Source organism: Canis lupus, chromosome 6 (assembly GCF_003254725.2).
Source record: "Canis lupus dingo isolate Sandy chromosome 6, ASM325472v2, whole genome shotgun sequence".
Taxonomy (NCBI): Eukaryota; Metazoa; Chordata; class Mammalia; order Carnivora; family Canidae; genus Canis; species Canis lupus.
Window position 1 is genome coordinate 50,318,732 of NC_064248.1, and position 19,857 is coordinate 50,338,588.

At 33.8% G+C, this 19,857-nt stretch overlaps 1 long non-coding RNA gene across 2 annotated transcripts; it reads right to left on the reverse strand.

The window, feature by feature from the left end:
* Positions 1 to 1,742: 1,742 nt before the first annotated feature.
* LOC112679102 (uncharacterized) lies at positions 1,743 to 18,182 on the reverse strand. 2 transcript variants are annotated; one of them, XR_003148113.3, is made up of 5 exons: positions 18,148 to 18,182; positions 14,315 to 14,353; positions 14,057 to 14,214; positions 12,128 to 12,179; positions 1,743 to 1,974 (listed from the first exon to the last, which is right to left on the reverse strand). It is a non-coding gene; the product is annotated as an uncharacterized LOC112679102 (long non-coding RNA). The 2 variants fall into 2 exon arrangements; XR_003148112.3 differs by lacking the exon at positions 12,128 to 12,179.
* Between the last annotated feature and the right edge of the window lie 1,675 nt (positions 18,183 to 19,857).

Consider the following 19,857-nt stretch of genomic DNA (forward strand, 5'->3'; position numbering starts at 1 on the left):
AGTAATCGAAATTAAAATAGCTTTAAGTTTTTACTTTTACTAAAAAGACTGATTATATTAATAATATAATGTCCTGAATGAAAAGATGAAAATATGTCCTGAATGTGGTAGAAAAGAAAATAAACCTATGGAGAAATAGGGGCTGAATCAAAATAACCCTAGAGACTGCTACCCTGTTAGGCAATTAAGTCATTTCTCATTTTTGGGAAAGAAACAATTTTATTTTTATTTTTTATTAACTGTAATCTCTCTACAAAGCTATTTGGATTTAGGTCAGGATGAAGAGCAATATACTTTTAAGAGTTGCTAAAAAGCACATTAGAGTAACTTACTGCTTAAGTGAACTAATTAATGCATAATATTTCCCCTCTTGCATTCTTTCTTATAAACTTTTCCGCTTATTAGTCATCATAGAACTGTTTTGTCTTTGCGTTCCATATCCTTTCTGAATGATTGTAATAAAGAGATAAATTTGGTATGTGTAATATTGTTACCCTGAGAAACCATGGCAACGAGTAAATACATCATTGGTCATTGTAATTCATCAGGCATTGTAGACAGTAGGAGTTACATTATAAGTTGAGAAAGATCAGGGTCCCTGTGGGCTGAGACTTGGGGAAAAGAAAAGCAGGTCTTATTCTTTCTGCTACTAAAGTCTTTTGCTGAAGTCTTCGTTATTGATTCTTAATTATGTTCTAGATCTAACTAGAAGGAACACGTTGTAAGCACTTGGAAATCCAAATGTGAATATGTATGGCATTCTTAGTCTGCTTAGTCTCACTCACTCATATTCTGTAAGATGTCTTCTAGCTCTTTTTTTTTTTTTAATGGGAAGATTTTTCATTGGAATTTATTTCTTAGTAATAAAAATTACTTTTTGATAATCAAGTTGTTTCAGAATATGTTCATACTTTCAATTGATCCTATTTAGTGTTTAGGAGTAGAGTGAAAATTTATTTTATTTGCATATGTTGATGTATGCTACTGCCACTTATTTTAAGTTTTTATTTAAATTCCTGTTAGTTAACATACAGTGTAATATTAGCTTCAGCTATACAATTTAGGTGATCCAATACCTTACATACAACACCCAGTGCTTATCACAAGTAGAATACATTTTCCTCAATTAATTAACCCAGCTCCCTCACTCACCTCCTCTCTGATAACCATCAGTTTGTTGTCTTTAGTTAAGAATCTATTTTCCTCTCTTTTTCCCCCATGATCATTTTGTTTCTTAAATTCCACATATGAATGAAATCATATGGTATTTGTCTTTGTTTGACTGAATGATTTTGTTTAGCATAATATACTCCAGCTCCATCCATGTCATCACAAACGGCAAAATTTTTTTATAGCCGAGTAATATTCCAATATATATATTCAACATATATATATATTCCAATATATATATATACATATATATACACACACACACACTAAGAAAAAAATATATATACCATCAGTTGGTGGAAAATTGGGTTTTTTGCATAATTTGGCTATTGTAGATAATGCTGCAAAAAACGTTGGGGTTATGTTACTACCATTTAAATCATTTTAATCCCATAGTTCTTAGCATTGCTATTAGATATTATTGAAATTTTTAAAAATTCATCAACAGATTTTACTTCAAATATTGATTAAAGGTAGAAAATGAGAAGGATATGCCTTCTTAGTTTTAGTTACAAATATCTTTTCTTATCTGAGTTTTTATATAGATTTGATAAAATTAATGACTCATCAAAGCATTTCTAAAAATTTACACTGGGAAAATATTTTTCGACTTGTCACATTAAACTTATTAAGAAATCAAGCATATTATCCAATAATTGGAATTAAAGTCCAGTACAGGAGGGAATAGTGAATAATCTCTTTCATCTTCTAGCTAATTATTGGCCTGAGAAATCTCTTGATCTTCTTTATCTGGTATCTCAGGCTCATATTAAAACTTCAGTTATAGTCGAAGTAACAACATTTCTGTAAAGAGATGTGTAAAAAAATAGTATAAATACTTTTTATACTTATAAGCCTGTACATTTGCTATTGGGAATTCCTACCCCAGGGACCAATTTATTAGAAATATTACCATCACTATACATGATGCCTTTAACCACTTTATATCTTATAAGCCTGTACATTTGCTATTGGGAATTCCTACCCCAGTGACCAATTTATTAGAAATATTACCATCCCTATACATGATGCCTTTAACCACTTTATATATGGTTCATTTGGAGATAGTTCATATTTGTTGATTGTGCTTAATGTAACCACATTCCCTCATTTCAAATGAACAAATGATTTTGAAATGTAGTTGTTTATAAATTAGTCTAAGTATCTGGAGGAATAAATTCAAAGTATAGTGTAAAGACTGTCCTACATGAACACATTCACTTCAGTATTTGAGTTCAAGTATTTTTGGTATTCACTTACCCACTGGAGAAATCCACATTTTCAAAGAAAAGAAATACTTCTCTATGGGCATTTCAGAGTATAGGATAAAATGTTTTGACTTCAGTAACAAACTTTGGCTGGCTGATTATGCACCAACTGGATAATTGAATGAATAGCCCTGAGGGTAGATTCTTAAATACAAAAAAATGACTTTGGAAAGTCGTCCATAAATACACAACTCTAGATATGAGCTAAGCAGGCTGGCCACTATACTCTTAAGGTAATTGAGTTGTATTAGACTTATTCGTAGAACCCATTCATCAGAAAGAACACAAATCACAGTGCACATCAAGTAGACATCCTTACAGGGTAAGTTATGGGTTTATAATTGTAGTTTACCATCAGTCACTTGTGAAATTTGCTTTGCATCAATTCTGTGAATCCTGGTCACCTTTAAATGAGCTGATTCAGTCAAGTTTCTGAGCTTTCAAAGTGGCAGTCTCTTTCCTGGACTGTGCTGCTCTGTGGTGAGGACTTCCCTGAGTGGTAAACCATCTGTTAACTGAATGCATCCTCTCTAAACCTGAAGTGAGATACTATTTATTTACTCATCTGTTGAGCATCTTTTAGCAAAGGCTGTTCTAACCGTGGAGGATACAGTAATGAACAAAATCAACAAAGTCTTTGTGTTTATGGAACTTATGCGTGATAATATTGTGAAATAATAAAATGTAAAAGTCCTTGAAAATCCTTTAGTTTTGTTCCCTCATTTCAATAATCCGAAGATGAATGCAATTAGTTAATAGTACAGCTGAGACTTAAAGCTCAGGTTTTTCTCACTAGCTGTCAAGGAAAAGAGGAAGATGATAAAAGAACCACAGTGGGGTTTCCATTGACTGCTGAGTAGTTCTGGTAAGGAGAAATGAGGGTCATTGTGGCTTAAATAACAAAATAACAATTTAGTCATAAGAAAAGGAGGGCTCAAAATATAAACTCAACTAATTCAGTTATTGTGACATTAAGAAAATTATTCTATGATTATTTGACTTAAGAAACAATGCCATAAATCATGTGTCCACAAGGCTATAAAACTAACACAATTTCCTCTGTGTTTTCCTTCCAGTCCCTGCCAAAATAGCAAAAAGCATGACTTTGAAGCTCAGGTCCCTATATTTATCTGCTTCTATCTGTGCTTAATACCAGAGTGACTTTGGCTAAGACAACCAACCTGTCTGAGCTTCTGTTCTTTCTCCTTTAAAAAGTGGCAAATATTTACTTCTGGGGAGATTTAGTACTTTTAGAGTGGATTCAAACCTAAGCAACCATCAACCTAATATAGATTGCCATATGCATAAGATGTTATATATAAACCTAATGGTAACCACAAATCAAAACCCAGTAATAGAGATGCAAAAAATAAAGAGAAAGGAATCCAAGTATATCACTAAAGAAAGCTTGCAAATCATGAGAAAAAGGAATAGGGAAGAACTACAAAAACAACTACAAAATAAATAACAAAATGGCAATAAGTACATACCTATCAATAATGACTTTGAATGTAAATGAACCAGATGCTCCAATCAAAAGACATAGGGCAATGGAATGGAAAAGCAGGATTCATCTATATGCTGCCCTCAAGAGACCAAATTCAGACCTAAAGACACATGCAGATTGAAAATGAAAGAATGGAAAAGCATTTATAATGCAAATGGAAGTGAAAAGAAAGCTGGGGCAGCAATACTTGTATTAGAGAAAATATACTTTAAAACAAGAGATGAAGAAGGATACTAAATAATCATGAAGGGGACAATTCAACATGTAAATATTTATGCAGCCAACTTGAATTCATCCAAATACATAAAGCAGCTAATAACAAACATAAAGGAAGTAACCAAATTAATGCAAAAGTAGGAAATTTTAATACTCCACTTGTATCAATAAATAGATCATCCAAACAGAAAATCAACAAGGAAATAGTGGCTTCGAAGGCCACATTGTACCAGATGGATCTAACAGATACATTCAGAACATTCCATCCTAAAACAATAGAATACATATCTTTTTCAAGTGCACATGGAACATTTTCCAGATTAGACTACATTAGGCCACAAAACAAATCTCAACAAACCAAAAAGACAAGTCATACTATGTATCTTTTCTGACTACAACACTAAAAGTATAGAAATCAACCAGAAGAAAAAATCTGGAAAGAACACCAAATACATGGAGGTTAAATAATATGCTATTAAACAATGAATGAGTCAACCAAGAAATCAGAGTAAACAAAAAAATACATGGAGATGAATGCCAATGAAAACAAAATAGTCCAAAAACCTTTGGGATGCAGCAAAAGCTATTCTAAGAGGGAATTTTATAGGAAGTAATACAAGTCTACCTCAAGAAGCAAAAAGATCTCAAGTAACCTTAAGGAGCCAGAAAAAGAATAACTTAAAACCAGTGGAAGGAAGGAAGTAATAAAGATTAGAGCAGAAATAAATGACATAGAAATACTTTTAAAAAGCAATACAATAACAGATCAATGAAACTAGGAGCTGGTTCTTTGAAAGAATCAACAAAATTGACAAATATTTAACCAGACTTATTAAAAAAAAGAGGGAGAACTCAAAATCATAAATGAAAGAGGAGAAATAACAACTGACATTACAGAAATACAAAGGATTATAAAGAATATTATGAAAAACTGTAGCCAACAAGTTGGAAAACTTAGAAGAAATGGGTAAATTCCTAGAAACATATAACTTCCCAAAACTGAAGCAGGAACAAATAGAAAATTTGAACAGGCCAATTATCAGCAATGAAACTGAATTTGTAATAAAAAAACTCCAACAAATAAAGTCCAGGATCGGATGGCTTGATGTGTAGAATTCCACCAAATATTTAAAGAGAGTTACCACCTATTCATCTCAAACTATCCCCCCCCAAAAATAGAAGACAAAGGAAAGCTTCCAAATTAATTCTATGGGGCCAGCATTACTCTGATACCAAAACCAGATAAAAATATGACGTAAAAAGAGAACTACAACACAGTATCTCTGATGAACATAGTTACAAAAATTCTCAACAAAATATTAGCAAGACAAATCCACAATGCATTAAAAATCATAAATGAAAGAGGAGTAATAACAACTGACACTGCAGAATACAAAGGATTATAAGTATAGCCAAAGCCATCTTGAAAAAGAACAAAACTGGAGGTATCATAATTCCGGATTTCAAGATATACTACACAGCTGTAGTAATCAAAACAGTATAGTACTGATACAAAATAGACACATAGATCAATAGAACAGAATAAAGACTCCAGAAATAAAGCCATAATTATTTGGTCAATTAATTTATGACAAAGCAGGAAAGAGCATCCAGTGGGAAAAAGACAATCTCTTCAACAAATGGTGTTGGGAAAACTGGACAACTACATGCAAAAGGATGAAACTGTACTACTTTCTTACACCATACACAAAAATAAACTCAAAATGGAATATGTGAGACCTGAAACCATAAAAACCCCAGAAGAGAACATAGGCAGTAATTTCTCTGACATTAGCTGTAGCAATATTTTTCTAAAGATGTCTCCTGAGCAAGGGAAACAAAAAAAAAAATAAACTATTGGGACTACCTCAAAATAAAAAGGTGCTGCACAGTGAAGGAAATAATCAACAAAACAAGAAGACAACCTAACGATTGGGAGAAGATATTTGCAAATGATATATCTGATAAGGGGTTAGTATCCAAAATATATAAAGAGTTTATACAACTCAACACAAAAAAGCCAAATAATTCAATTAAGAAATGAGCAGAAGACATGAACAGACATTTCTCCAAAAAAGATACACAGATGGCCAACAGACACATGAAAAGATGCTCAATATCACTAATCTTCAGGGAAATGCAAATCAAAACCACAATGAGATATCACCGCACACCTGTCAGGATGTCTAAAATCAAAAACACTAGAAATAATAAAGGTTGGAAAAAATATGGAGAAAAAGCAACCTTCATGCACTGTTGGTGGGAATGCAAAGTGGTGCAGCCACTGTGGAAGATAGTATGGAGGTTCCTCAAAAAATTAAAAATAAAATACTGTATAATCCAGTAATTCTACTACTGGATATTTATCCAGAGAATATGAAAATACGAATTCAATAAGATGTATGAACCCCTGTATTTATTACAGCATTATTTACAATAGCCAAACAATGGAAGCAGCCCAAGTGACCTTTGACAGATGAGTGGATAAAGGACATGTGGTATATATATATATACATGAAATACTACTCGGCCTTAAAAAGAGTGAAATCTTGCCACTTACAATGACTAGGAGGATCTAGAGGGTATAATGCTAAATTAAATGAATCAGTCAGATAAAGACAAATACCGTATGATTTTACTTATATGTGGAATTTAAGAAACACAACAAAGAAAAAAAGAGACAAACAGAAAACCAGATTTTTATTGAGAACAAATTGCTGGTTACCAGAGGAGAGATGGATGGGAAGGTGGGTAAAATAGGTGAAGGGGATTAAGAATGCACTTATCATGATGAGTACTGAGTAATGTATAGAAATCTTGAATCACTATATTATACACCTGAAAATAATGTAACACTGTATGTTAATTATACAGGAATTTAAAAAAGGGAAAAATTTGATGGACAAAAGTGGTGAATGAAATACATCTGTGCATAAAAACACACTGTAAACTAGGAAGTGTAATTAAACTAATTAAGCAAATATTAGGCATTCATTATGTTTAAGTATTTATAAAGTCCATGCAGAAGTTCCCTTAGTTCAAAGCATCCTCTGATCTATATACTAGCATTTTGCTTGCTTCTTAATAGACTCCTACCAAAGGCTTCTCTGTAATTTTTTTATAACTTGGCAACACCTGGTTACCATTACAGGGTCAGAGAAGTTTGTCTCCATTCCCTCTCAAGCTCTTTGCCAGGTAATTTTTCCATTTAAGATCCTATAAGATGAACATAGAACTCAGGACAGAGGATTTTCTGTTAAAATTCTTATAAGAATGTCTTGAGAAATGTGAAGCTCTTTTTAAAAGTGCTTAGGATATGGAAAGATAGATGATTATCCTTTAAATTCCCTCGTTTGTGCAGATGAGAATTTCTCAAGCAGCTATATTTAATAAGTGCACAGTAATTTAAGATTGTCTCAACTCTCCAACCTGAGGAGGGTTGGAAACAGATTCACTTTATTTTGTTTGTTTGTGAACCTCTTACCTGGTAGGATTTTCATATTTTCTTTGGATTGTAATTTGTACTATTTTAGATTCTCCTGTGGTTTTCACACATTATTGTTATTACTGGAACATTCTGATGCAAGCAGTTTCTAACTTTTCCTTATATATAATTTATCTCAGTGCTCTCAGAGGCTTACACAATATGCAGACTCAGATTAAGCAGTAGCTCAAAATTAAGTAAAATCAGATACAATTTTAGAGTTTGCATTTAAGTTCTGCTTCTTTCATACATTCTAAGAATAGTTTATTCAAAAGCTCTTCTAGAACATGAATGTTTACTAATCTCAAGTATGTGATAGTCATACTTAAAAAACAATGAAAATTATTGGTTCACATCTCTCCACTCCCTTCTCTGTTATTCTGATCCTTCAAACCTGTGTATATTGGACTTCAGAATGCTTTGAAGGAAATGCGAGTTTTGAAAAGTCAGCTTCTTGGGCCAGGGCTCATGTCTTTGTATTAAATGTATGCTTAATACATAGCAGCTGCTCAGTAAATTCTTGATGATTTTAAGTAAATTACAAAAAATGGGAAAATACTTTTGCAATTGGGGGCGAGAGGGCATACCAAAGATAAAACTAATATACAGGTCTGAAAGTAAATATTAAAAAGCAGAGAGGTATGAGTCACGTGAAGAGGTTCAAAATAGAATTTAGAATAAGTCAGAGTTCAGATTATTTAATCAATGTTGTATTCCATAGGAAATTGGGATCTGAAATATATGCTCAGAAAAGCTGGTTGGGTCCACATGTTGACAAAAGCAGAATCCAAGGTTCCCAAGCAGAGCCAGAAGACCTCTCTTTTAGAGAAGGCTGGGAACATCTTGAGGAAAAGGAGTGGTCTCGGGCCCTACCTACAAAGACAGTGGGTAATTGAGAAGGTGGTATTGTATTAGAAATAAATAATTTAGAGCAGAAAGAAACATGATGGCCAGTTGTATGTGTCAGAGTGAAGGGTGGAGACTGATGATGTAGCCTCTCTTCTGTATTTACTACTTGGACATCTAAAAGGTCAAAGGCATATGAATTGTAAGATGGATTCTGGTGGTTAAGGTAGGAAAGCTGTTCTGAGGGGACCACTACCAGAGGAAGGCAGAGAGAACTAAGACTATGATTGGAATACAAATTATGGAACCAAAATTTGGACAGAGGACGGATACAAATAGGATAAGGCGTATAAAGGCTATTCAAGAAAGAAATCCCAAACTTTCCAAGACTTCTCAGCCTTATTGGAGGCAAATAGCTTAACATTAGATAAAACCTCACAGGACATATGTTTTTAAAGAGAATTCCCATAGTAAATCATATACTTTTGGACCAGTGAGAATACTGTTGTTTCCATTGAGAATGTAATATTTCCATACCCTGAAACACTCAGAGATAGATGGTAGGACTATGTACAGAGAAGAGTACATCTGCCTGTCAAAGAAGGACTAGCAATTCACAGTTACAGAAAGGCCCTTCTTACTGGTACACGTACCGACCAAGGCACAAGGCAGAGCCAGCCAAAAAGTGAATTGGACAGAAAGCAAATGGAAGCCTTTTGATTTACCTAGAAGTCAACAACAATGCAAGTATGGCATCAGAGATAAACTTTACGTAACTAGAGCACTAGGGAAATAATCTAATTTACAGTAGTGACATGTCTTACAATTTCTAGTTTCTAGAACTACTCATTTCCTCATGGATATTAAGGTCTGCTTTTTAGCATCAACCATAGCTTATCCTTTCAGTCATTGTTTTTCTGATCCTTTATTCAAATGAAATACCATTTGTGTGGAAATAAATAGAATAAGTTCTGCTGCAGTGATCTACCACCTGTCTGAACAGATCAAGAAATGAATAGCATTACTAATGTTTGATTCTTGCTACTATGCTTTCTTTCCCATACTTATAACAACTACATATTTTAAAAGCCTTGTTTGTTGTCGGCATCCCAAGTAGTATTGTTTGAAGAAATGGAAGGGTTTCTTTGGCACCAGAAATATATATTTAAGCATAAACTACTGAACATCAGAAATAATATCTTATTCATGTAACCGAATCTCATTTTTGTTATAATGGAACATATTTTAATTAGTATAAGGTACAATTACTTCACTTATTAGGCATCTGATAAGGTCAACTTATGCTTTTAAATACAAAGGAGATGAAATGTCTAACAGCCATTAAATGTCTGACATGTATTTCATTACACAATCTCCCCTGCAATGAATGCAAAATTCATCCATCAATGGAACATTGCACTGTCTGCAATAAAATGGAGTTACTTTCTTGCATTTTCTTTATGTGATTACAATCATTCTCTGAAGAAACCTCAAAAGAAGTGATTCATGTGAATCTGAACTGTTAGGAGTAATTTATATTTGTCTATGCTAACACACTGTCAGGAATACATAACTTAACATTTGCTATATTAAAAGGGAGCAGGCAATACAACTTATTGATCTGTATCATGAAACTACCCAGAAAGTATAATGCTAATGATCGTTAACAATCAAATTCCAGAAGAAAAGGAAAACTTGACAAGTATTCAGATGATATTAGTATTTCATTTCAAATATTCTTTTCTGGGAAAAGACATTTTTGAATATAATCATTTTTTATCTTTCTGTGCCTTTACATGTGAGACCTACAGGTGGCCTGATTCTGATTAAAATGAAAAAGATCCCTTCCTCTGTTGAATGCACAATTATCTTATATGTAAAAAGCATTTAGGAATGAGACCAAATGTGGTGTATAAGATTCTAATATTTTCAAAGCAGAGTAAAACTTCATAGGTCTCAATCAACTGCAGGCTTTCTTTGCTGACCAAAAGTAACTAGGGTGGTAAGGATTGATTGATTGATTGATTGATCCGACAACACTGAATTTACTGGGTGGGTCTGGTGACCCAGAGATGAATAAGGTGGATCCACAGAATTTAAGGAGCTCATAGTTCAATGGAGATTATATCATGTGAAAATTTATAATACATCCTAAGTTTAGGAAAAAGTCAAAATTAATAATTTTTATTTAAAGTGTGTTACTTTTGCCATCAAGGAAATAGAAGTCAAAACCACAATGAGATACCACCTCACATCAGTGAGAATGGTGAAAATTAACAAGACAGGAAACAACAAATGTTGGAGAGGATGTGGAGAAAGGGGAACCCTCTTGCACTGTTGGTGGGAATGTGAACTGGTGCAGCCACTCTGGAAAACTGTGAGGAGGTTCCTCAAAGAGTTAAAAATAAATCTGCCCTACTACCCAGCAATTTCACTGCTGGGGATTTACCCCAAAGATACAGATGCAGTGAAAGACTGAGACACCTGCACCCCAATGTTTATAGCAGCAATGTCCACAGTAGCCAGACTGTGGAAGGAGCCTCAGTGTCCATCGACAGATGAATGGATAAAGAAGATGTGGTCTATGTATACAATGGAATATTACTCATCCATCAGAAGAGACGAATACCCACCATTTGCTTCAATGTGGATGGAACTGGAGGGTATTATGCTGAGTGAAGTAAGTCAATTGGAGAAGAACAATCATTATATGGTTCCAGTCATATGGGGAATATAAAAAATAGTAAAAGGAATTAAAGGGGAAAGGAGAGAAAAATGAGTGGGAAATATCAGAGAGGGTGACGGAACATGAGAGACTCCTAACTCCGGGAAACAAACTAGGGGTGGTGGAGGGGAAGGTGGGCGTGGGGATGGGGTGACTGGGTGATGGGCACTGAGGGGGGCACTTGACAGGATGAACACTGGGTGTTATGCTATATGTTGGCAAATCGAACTCCAATAAAAAATATACAAAAAATAAATAAGAAAATAAAAAGTGTGTTACTCATTTTGTAGACTTACAGTCCCAACTTTGTCTCTAGATATTAATGTATTAACTGAGGCATATATGAGCAGATTCATATACATTTATTGTATTTCCCAAAGATTCAGTATATATTTAGATAATTTCCTAAAGTATACAAAGCTAGATTTATAAGATACATAGGTAGAAAGTGAAAGCATATATTAACATGCCTTTAAATATACATATAAATGAACTGACAACCCATGAGAGACTCTTAACTCTGGGAAACAAACTGAGGGCTGCTGAAGGGGAGGTGGGTGGGGAATGGGGTATTGGAGTGATAGGCATTAAGGAGGGCATGTGATGTGCTGAGCACTGGGTGTTACATGCAACATAAATTATTGAAAACTACATCTGAAACTAATGATGTAGTATATGTTGGCAAATTGAATTAAAACTAAATAAAATAATGAATAAATATATATAAAAGAACTGAAAAGCCAATGGAGCTTATATGATAGTGCAGTAAGGGGGTGAAATGCTAGATAAATATGCTAGCTATGGTAGAATTAATAACAATATGCAAATAGAAGACTAACTGAAAATATTCCACATACAAATAGCACAAAATTCTAGAATTTTTTTGAGTAGGGAATAAGATGTGAACTTACTGTTGAACATAAAACTGAGCAGAGCAAATGTAGACAACTAGTTCACGTGTTCCTACACAGGAAGACTAAATGTTATATAGATGTACATTGTTCCTGAATTAAATAATAAACTAAATGGAAACAGTAATGGGAATTTTACGGAACCTCGAGCAGATTCTAAAGTTCATACAGAGAAGCAAATAAACAGAATACTAACACACGTTTGAAATAGACTACTGCATATTAAAACATGCTAGTTAGCAGATATAAGTGTGGGAATAAAAAATAAACGAAGGGACCATAATACAAGGTCCGTGTATAAAATATATCCTTGTATATTTGAAATTTAATATATGATAAATAGGGCACTTATAACTATCAGGGAAATGAAAACTACTGATAATCCAATTGACATTTTATAAAAAATAAAATCTTACCTCCCAATAAACGGAAAGTAAATTCCAGATTAATTAATAACAATATATTTTTAAGACTAAGAAAAAAAAGAAATACAGGGGAATGTTTTTATAATCTTGCAGTAGGAAAGGCTTCCTGAGTGAGGCAGAGATTCAGACTCCACAGAAGAAAACTGACATATTTAATTTTTTTTTTGAAAACTAACATATTGGACTACATAAATTAAAATGCCTGTATGGCAAATGAAACCATAATACAAAGAACATTAAAAGATAAAAACATAGATTGGAAGATTATACATGTCATTAGTATATTATCATATTTGTATACATATATAAAAATATTACTATATTTACATATATATATAAAACCAAGGGTAATATTCATAGGTAAGAATTTCTACAAAATTATGTCGAAGAGTGTATAAGATTCTAATGAAGGGAATGCAATCTGGAGAGTTTGTTTGTGGTTAATAAATGTTATTTAAAAGATATCATGAATTTTTCAATGGGGGCTAAAAAGAAAACTACATCCCAACTGTACATTTTTCTTTTTAAATATTTGAGTATTCTATCTCTCGCCATGTGCTTGCCAACATCCATCTAACTAAAATTTCAATTTTAGTCATCTATTTTTACACCTTGACAAGTATATCTGTTTTCCTAAATCTTGATTTATATGTTATTATCCTAGCGATTCTCCTTATTGCAGAAAGGTATTCAAAAATTGAACTTTCATAAGCCTGCTATTATAAAATATCTATTTATAGGTAGGCAACTGGCAGAGTTACCATAGAAACTGAAACAGCAATCAATTCTGAAACCATGAAAGTGTAAGTAAAGATGTGAGTATTATGAATAGAAAGCAATAAAACACGAAATCTTTTGTAATTATTAGGAAAAAATGCAAAGTAGGATATGTTTCAAAAGATGGTAACAGAAGGAAAAACAATTTACAATTATGTTTTATCCACCAGCATAAATTTTCGCAACTGTAATGAAGCTGGGCATGCTCCCATTTTAAGATGCTGTCAAGAAGTTATTTTAAGAAAATTGGATAAATATAAAACTCGTGTATTTTGAGAAGCCTATATCTTAAGGCAAACACCTAGTATTCTCTAACTTACCAATATTAAACCTTCTTCCAATGCAATGTCCAAGTCATTTTGAATTGGCAGGTAGATATCTTGACCCAGACCCACATCTTCTACAACTACCACTGCACACACTTTGCATACTGCCAGGTGACACTGCCAAAGAGGCCAGGAATCATATTATATAACCATCAAAGTGGGAAAGCCCTTTGATAATTAATTGCCTAGTTATTTTCAGCTGGCACATTTAGTGCACTAATGCATTCCTGAACTCATGATTGTGGCTGCTGTAAGATTACAGTAAGAATTACAGCTAATTCTGGTGGGAATGAATTCAGTTCTCTTTTTATCTTTTTAAAAATATATTTTAATTTATAAAAGGTAAAACAAAAGAAAAAACACTCCATTCATAAAGATTTTAACGAATGGACTTTTCTCACCTGTGGGTATCCAGTGCTTTAAAATGAAGGTGTATAAAAGGGATGTCAGAAAGTTAAGATCCTTTAATCATTTAATCCATATCAGTTATTCCCTAAATTTCAAGGCAACTTGTAATTTTTAGCTTCTTATAAACCATTGTGAGGAAATGGATATTTTCCTAAACAACAAAAAGCATTTATCACTTACTAAGGAACACGAGATAATTCATATTTCTATGAATATTCGCTTAATTAAAGGCTTCTCAAAAGTTTACTTACAAAAACCAGGGACTGTGTGATTGTTTTCCCATATGTCCACTAAAGAAAAAAGAAAATGATTAGAGTGCAAGAAGTAGATATTAAATTATACCAGATATCTCCAGTGGTCCAGAGTAGGAGGATTATGATTCAATATAGATTTGTTCGGCTTCAGAAAGCAATACATTTTCATTCCCAAAGGGACATAGCTCAAGTACCACTCTCAGGGAGCTGTAAACCTCACTACCCTGATTCAGAAAGGATTACACAGGGCAACATGGGGATTACATTGTCAATTATTAACCTTAAAAATAATTCTGATGAAATATTAAACTTATTATTTGACTTTGAAAACATTCAAAGGTCTCTCATTCATTTGAATACCCAGAGTACACAGTAAGTGTGAGAACAAATGGACTATTCCAAGCCCTTTTAACTAAATTTAAGGAGAAAAGGAACTGTGGTTGACAATTGCAAGAATATAAAATCCTGATAACGACGATACCTTGGTGGTGACTTTTATGCATCAAATTAAAAACAAAGGGAAGTATTTATTCTGTTTTTATTTGAGCTTTTAATTGAAACGAAATAGATATTTTGTGTGAACAAATGAACAGTCCAGTGAATTTTTACTTTGTGTGAACCTTCTAATATCAATAGCACACACAATTCAAGAACAGAACATTGCCAGCATCCCACAAGCTAGCTTCATGTCCCTTACCTGTCACTCCCCACTCTCTCACAGCTAAACGAGATTTTAGTGCTGCTCTGAATGTGATTGTACATGGTTCTTGCTCAACACATGTAAGGATTTTTGTAGGCTGTATACCAAGGAAGGAAATTGATGAGTCATGGAGTTTGTACACATTCATCTTGAATCATTACTGCCAAATGGTTCTCCAAAGTAGTTTTACCAATTTAAATTCTAACTGTATGTGAGAATTCTGGTTGTGCCGCATCCTTGCAGCATCGGCAGCATTTGGCATTTTCTGTCCTTTTCATTCAGCGATTCTGTTGGGTGTGTAGTGGATTCTCATTGTTTCCAGTGAACACTCTTCAAATATGTAATGAAATTGGATTTCTTCCTATGTTTGTTGGGCACACGGAACTCCTCATTGTGAAGGGCACACTAAAACAGTGATTGTTTCATAAGGGAAAACTGTAATTTCGTTTACATTCTAATGACTCTCATCTTAATAAATACTCCTGGTGATGATTATTCATACTCATATATGGCAACCATTGCAGTAGGCTCTATTACCATCAGGACATGGACAATGTTTTAGTTACCATTGAATTTCTGGTGTCTAGCCCAGGGTCTTGTTTTTGGATCATTGGTTTTGTCATTTTTTAAAAAATATGAACATTTAAAACTATAAATTTCCTTCTAAGTAATGCATCAGCTCTACTTTAGCTACATCCTGCTAGTTTGGGTATGCTGTGATTTAATTATCATTTAATAAGAAATATTTTCTAATTTCATTTGTGATTTCTTCTTTATTCCATCAGTTATTTAGAAATAAGTTGATTAAATTCCAGGTATTTTGAGATTTTCTAGATATCTTGTTGATTTTCTAAGTTAAATACAGTCATTGTATGGAAACATGATTTCATGTCCTTTTATTTATTTTTATTATCTTTATTTTTTTTAAGATTTTATTTATTCATGAGAGACATAGAGAGAGAGAGAGGCAGAGACACAGGCAGAGGGAGAAGCAGGCTCCATTCAATGTAGGGAGCCCAACGTGGGACTCGATCCCCGGTCCCCAGGATCAAGCCCCGGGCTGAAGACGGCGCTAAACCGCTGAGCCACCCCGGCTGCCCTGGCATGAATTTTTCTACAGTTGATCTGGAAATTATTAGCCTACCTGTCATAATTCTGAGATCTCAATGGGCAAAAAGATTGCATTTTCAAAATTCAGTGCATAACTGATAGATTTCTACTGAAATTTGAGGTTTTAATATGGATTCCTGCCCTGTTCTGTGGTGTATGTTTCCAAGGGACAGATCTCTTACCCTCACAAATAAGTCTCTGTGTCACCATTTCAAGGACATATCTTCAATTTTCTGCAGAGCTGGAGAAGGGACAATGAGGAAGAAAATCTGGAGGCTCTTGTGACTCAAACAGCCTCTTGTTTTTAACCTCATCCTTATCTCCTTTTATAGGTAACGGGTACTGCAAATTCAGAATTGTGGGACAAGTGGTAAAGACAAATCAGATAGCTTCTAAATTTCTAACATTTTGTAGCAGAGCTGGTGGTCATATGTGAAGGAGTTAACTGGCAAAATTGTGCAAATTAAGAGTCTACTGGGATCTATGGCAGTGTTACTGCTGAAATTCTAACATTATAGATTCATTCTTCTTTTGAGTATTCATTTGTTAAATTAAAAAAATTTTTTTTCTCATTTCCAAGGGATTTGAATCAACGAATTAATCCTTGGGGATAATAAATTTCCCCTTTGAATGCACATCACCCTGGGATGTATAACACACTGACATTTCCATCAGTCATTTACATTATATTTCAGAATAATTTTATCAGACGTTTCTGGCAAACCTATGAGAAACTTGCCCATTAAGAATGGGAATGTGGACAAAGTAAATATGAAAAAGGAGGTGTTATTCTGCACTGGAAGCCCTGGAAGCTTGCAGGGGGGGGATCCAGTGCTGCTGGGGCCAAAGGGTGATAGACTGAGGTCTTGAGTAAAGGATGAGAAGTGACAGACAGAGTTTTATAACAAATTGGATGGAGAGAAAGGAAATAAGAATTCAAAGATAGTCCTGAGCTTTCTAGAATTTATCAGTTGTTATTATTAATACTTAAATACCTTTTCCAAAGCTAAAAACAGAAGTCTTGGAGTTACATGATAACTATGGATTTTTCTAAAATGGAATATTTCTGCTGGGCCCTTAAAATATACTGCAGAATAACCTTGCTTTCTTATATTGATAACAAGACATTATTTGTAAATTACCATTTTTTTTCTAAGTTGAATTATTTTATATTAATTCATCTTGTAAATTTAGAAAAGTTCTATAAGTTACTCATTAGTTTATTATTTTCTTTGATCTTCATGCCCTCTGTCAAGTAGCTAGCATATTTTGACCGTTAGATGTACTACAGTTAGCATTTAAGAAAAAGTAATTATGTTGTATTGCCTTAATTTTCTCCTAGAATATTTATGCTTTAGCTGGCTTTTTTCCTCTTATATTTAAATAATACCAATCCAAATAGGAAATATAGCAATTTTCTGATTTAAAAATACATGTTTTTAAAATATTTTATTTATTTATTTGAGACAGAGAGAGAACATGAGCAGGGGGAGGGGCAGAGGGAGAAGCAGGCTCCCCACTGAGCATGGATCTTGACTCTGGGCTCAATCCCAGGACCTTGGATCATGATCCAAGCCAAAGACAAACACTTATATGACTGAGCCACCCAGGTGCCCCTGATTTAAAATATTTTTATTTCAGAAGCTAGAGAGCCCATGTTCATAATACCTAACTTACATATTCTATATTAAATTAATAATGTGCATATGTATAATTATTTGTTACATATTATGATGCGGGGGAGTATTTTTTGGTGGTTGTTTTGCTGGTAAAGCTACCTCCTGGGTTTACTCTCTAAAAAACTTGTCGATATAGACATAGGATAGGATTTAGACTTTGATGAATCTATTTCACTCCATGGCTGAAGACATCCAAAAGACTAGTTTGTAGAAAATAAAGTAAAATGCCTTATGAAAGAAAAGTTGTAAATACTTATTACTATGGAAAGTTTTTAGAGATGACTTCGGAAAAAGCAATTAAATTAGGCTCATAACACACTGGTAGTGTGAATTCAGCTTACCTGGAGGTAAAGCTCTAGCTCTAACAGATTTTTCCGTTGTTACATTTGTTCCTATGGAAACTGACCTCTCTTACACTCTTCTCTTTCTCTTTTTATCACTTAAAAACAAGTTACAGAAACAATGGCCAGGAGGAAACATGAAATATTTATACAGTCATTGCTTAGAAGTTTTGAGTAACATACAGGTACATGTTTGCTTTTACAGGCTGTGTACACAAACCCACATACCACCTATTTATATATGTCTAACAACCTAGAACACAGGAACTGAAAGAATTTTTCTGACTTTGTAATGAGGCAACTTAATGAATGCTCCAAAGTCTTCCAAGGCATGTGGGAGGTAGAGCAGGTTTAACAGAGCTGAAAGTAGCTGGTTACTTACTGGAAACCTTTTAGTTTTGGGACAATATGAATGTGCAGGCTTCTCCCCCACACTCAGTATCTATTTATTAACAAAAGCATTACAATAGGTTAAAAGCTCAGTTTAGAGAGAGCAATCATACCTGGCTAGTCTTGGATTTTAGAAAAGGCCCTTATTTTTTTTCTTTAAGATATATCTAAAAGTTTTTAATAAACTATACTGTTTATTTAAAGATAATTTTTAAAAAGCCAAAATTAATATTTGATTTACCTTTATCTTAAAAGATAAGGTGAACTCACATTACAACAAGGCTTCTGATCCAAAGTGTCTTATAAAAAAAAAATCAAAGGGTGCCTGAGTGGCTCAGTTAGTTGAGCATACAACTCTTGATCTCAGCTCAGGTCTTGATCTTAGAGTCATGAGTTCAAGCCCCATGTTGGGCTCCATGCAAGATGGGGAGCCTACTTAAAAAAAAATCAATATTTTTTTGCTATTGTTAAGGAATTTTCCAGACTAAATTCCCTTGATGGGATTTTGGTGATTATTAAATACAATTTTCCACCTCCCTCTAAATCTGGATGCCTTCTCCAGGCTGAATGAGTGAACATTTTTGATGTTCATCAAGAAGGGGGGAAAAATCCTTTTTTTTTTTTTTTTTTTGGCTTACCATCACAGACATAGCTGCAATCCCAGGACCCTGGATTTTAAAATCAGGTCTGTCCAGAGCTGGTTAGTGAGGTTGACAAAGTCCTTTAACTTCTTCGAGTTTTTGCCTGTCATTTTTCAAATTGAAGCAGTAATAGCTATTAAGTTCAGAGGTTTTAATAAAGTCATATAGATGGGTTTAAGTTTCTTCAATGCTGAGGCACTGTAGTAAGCACTGGAAATACAATGGTGAGTAAAACACAGTCCCTGTCCACTTGGTGAGTATGACCTGTTGCAGTGGTTTCCAAATGGTTCCCAAATGTTAGTGAGAATAATCATCACCTGAGATATTTACTAAAAGATGGAATTGTTAAAATGTAGACCACATTACAGTTTTCTTATGAAATGGTCACTGGTTTACATGAAATTACATAGCCCATTTGCTCCAGCACATATATATTTATTTTTTAAGCTTTATTTTTTTCTTTATTTTAGAGAAAGAGAGTGTCAGGGGAAGGGGCAGGGGGAGAGAGAGAATCTTAAGCAAACTCCCCACTGATCACAGAGCCCAACGTGGGGCTCAATTTCATGACCCTGAGATCGTGAACAGAGCCAAAATCAAGAGTTGAACTCTTAATTGACTAAACATCCAGATGCTCCTGAAGCACATATATTTTTAAGAAGTTGATCAAGAAAATATCAGT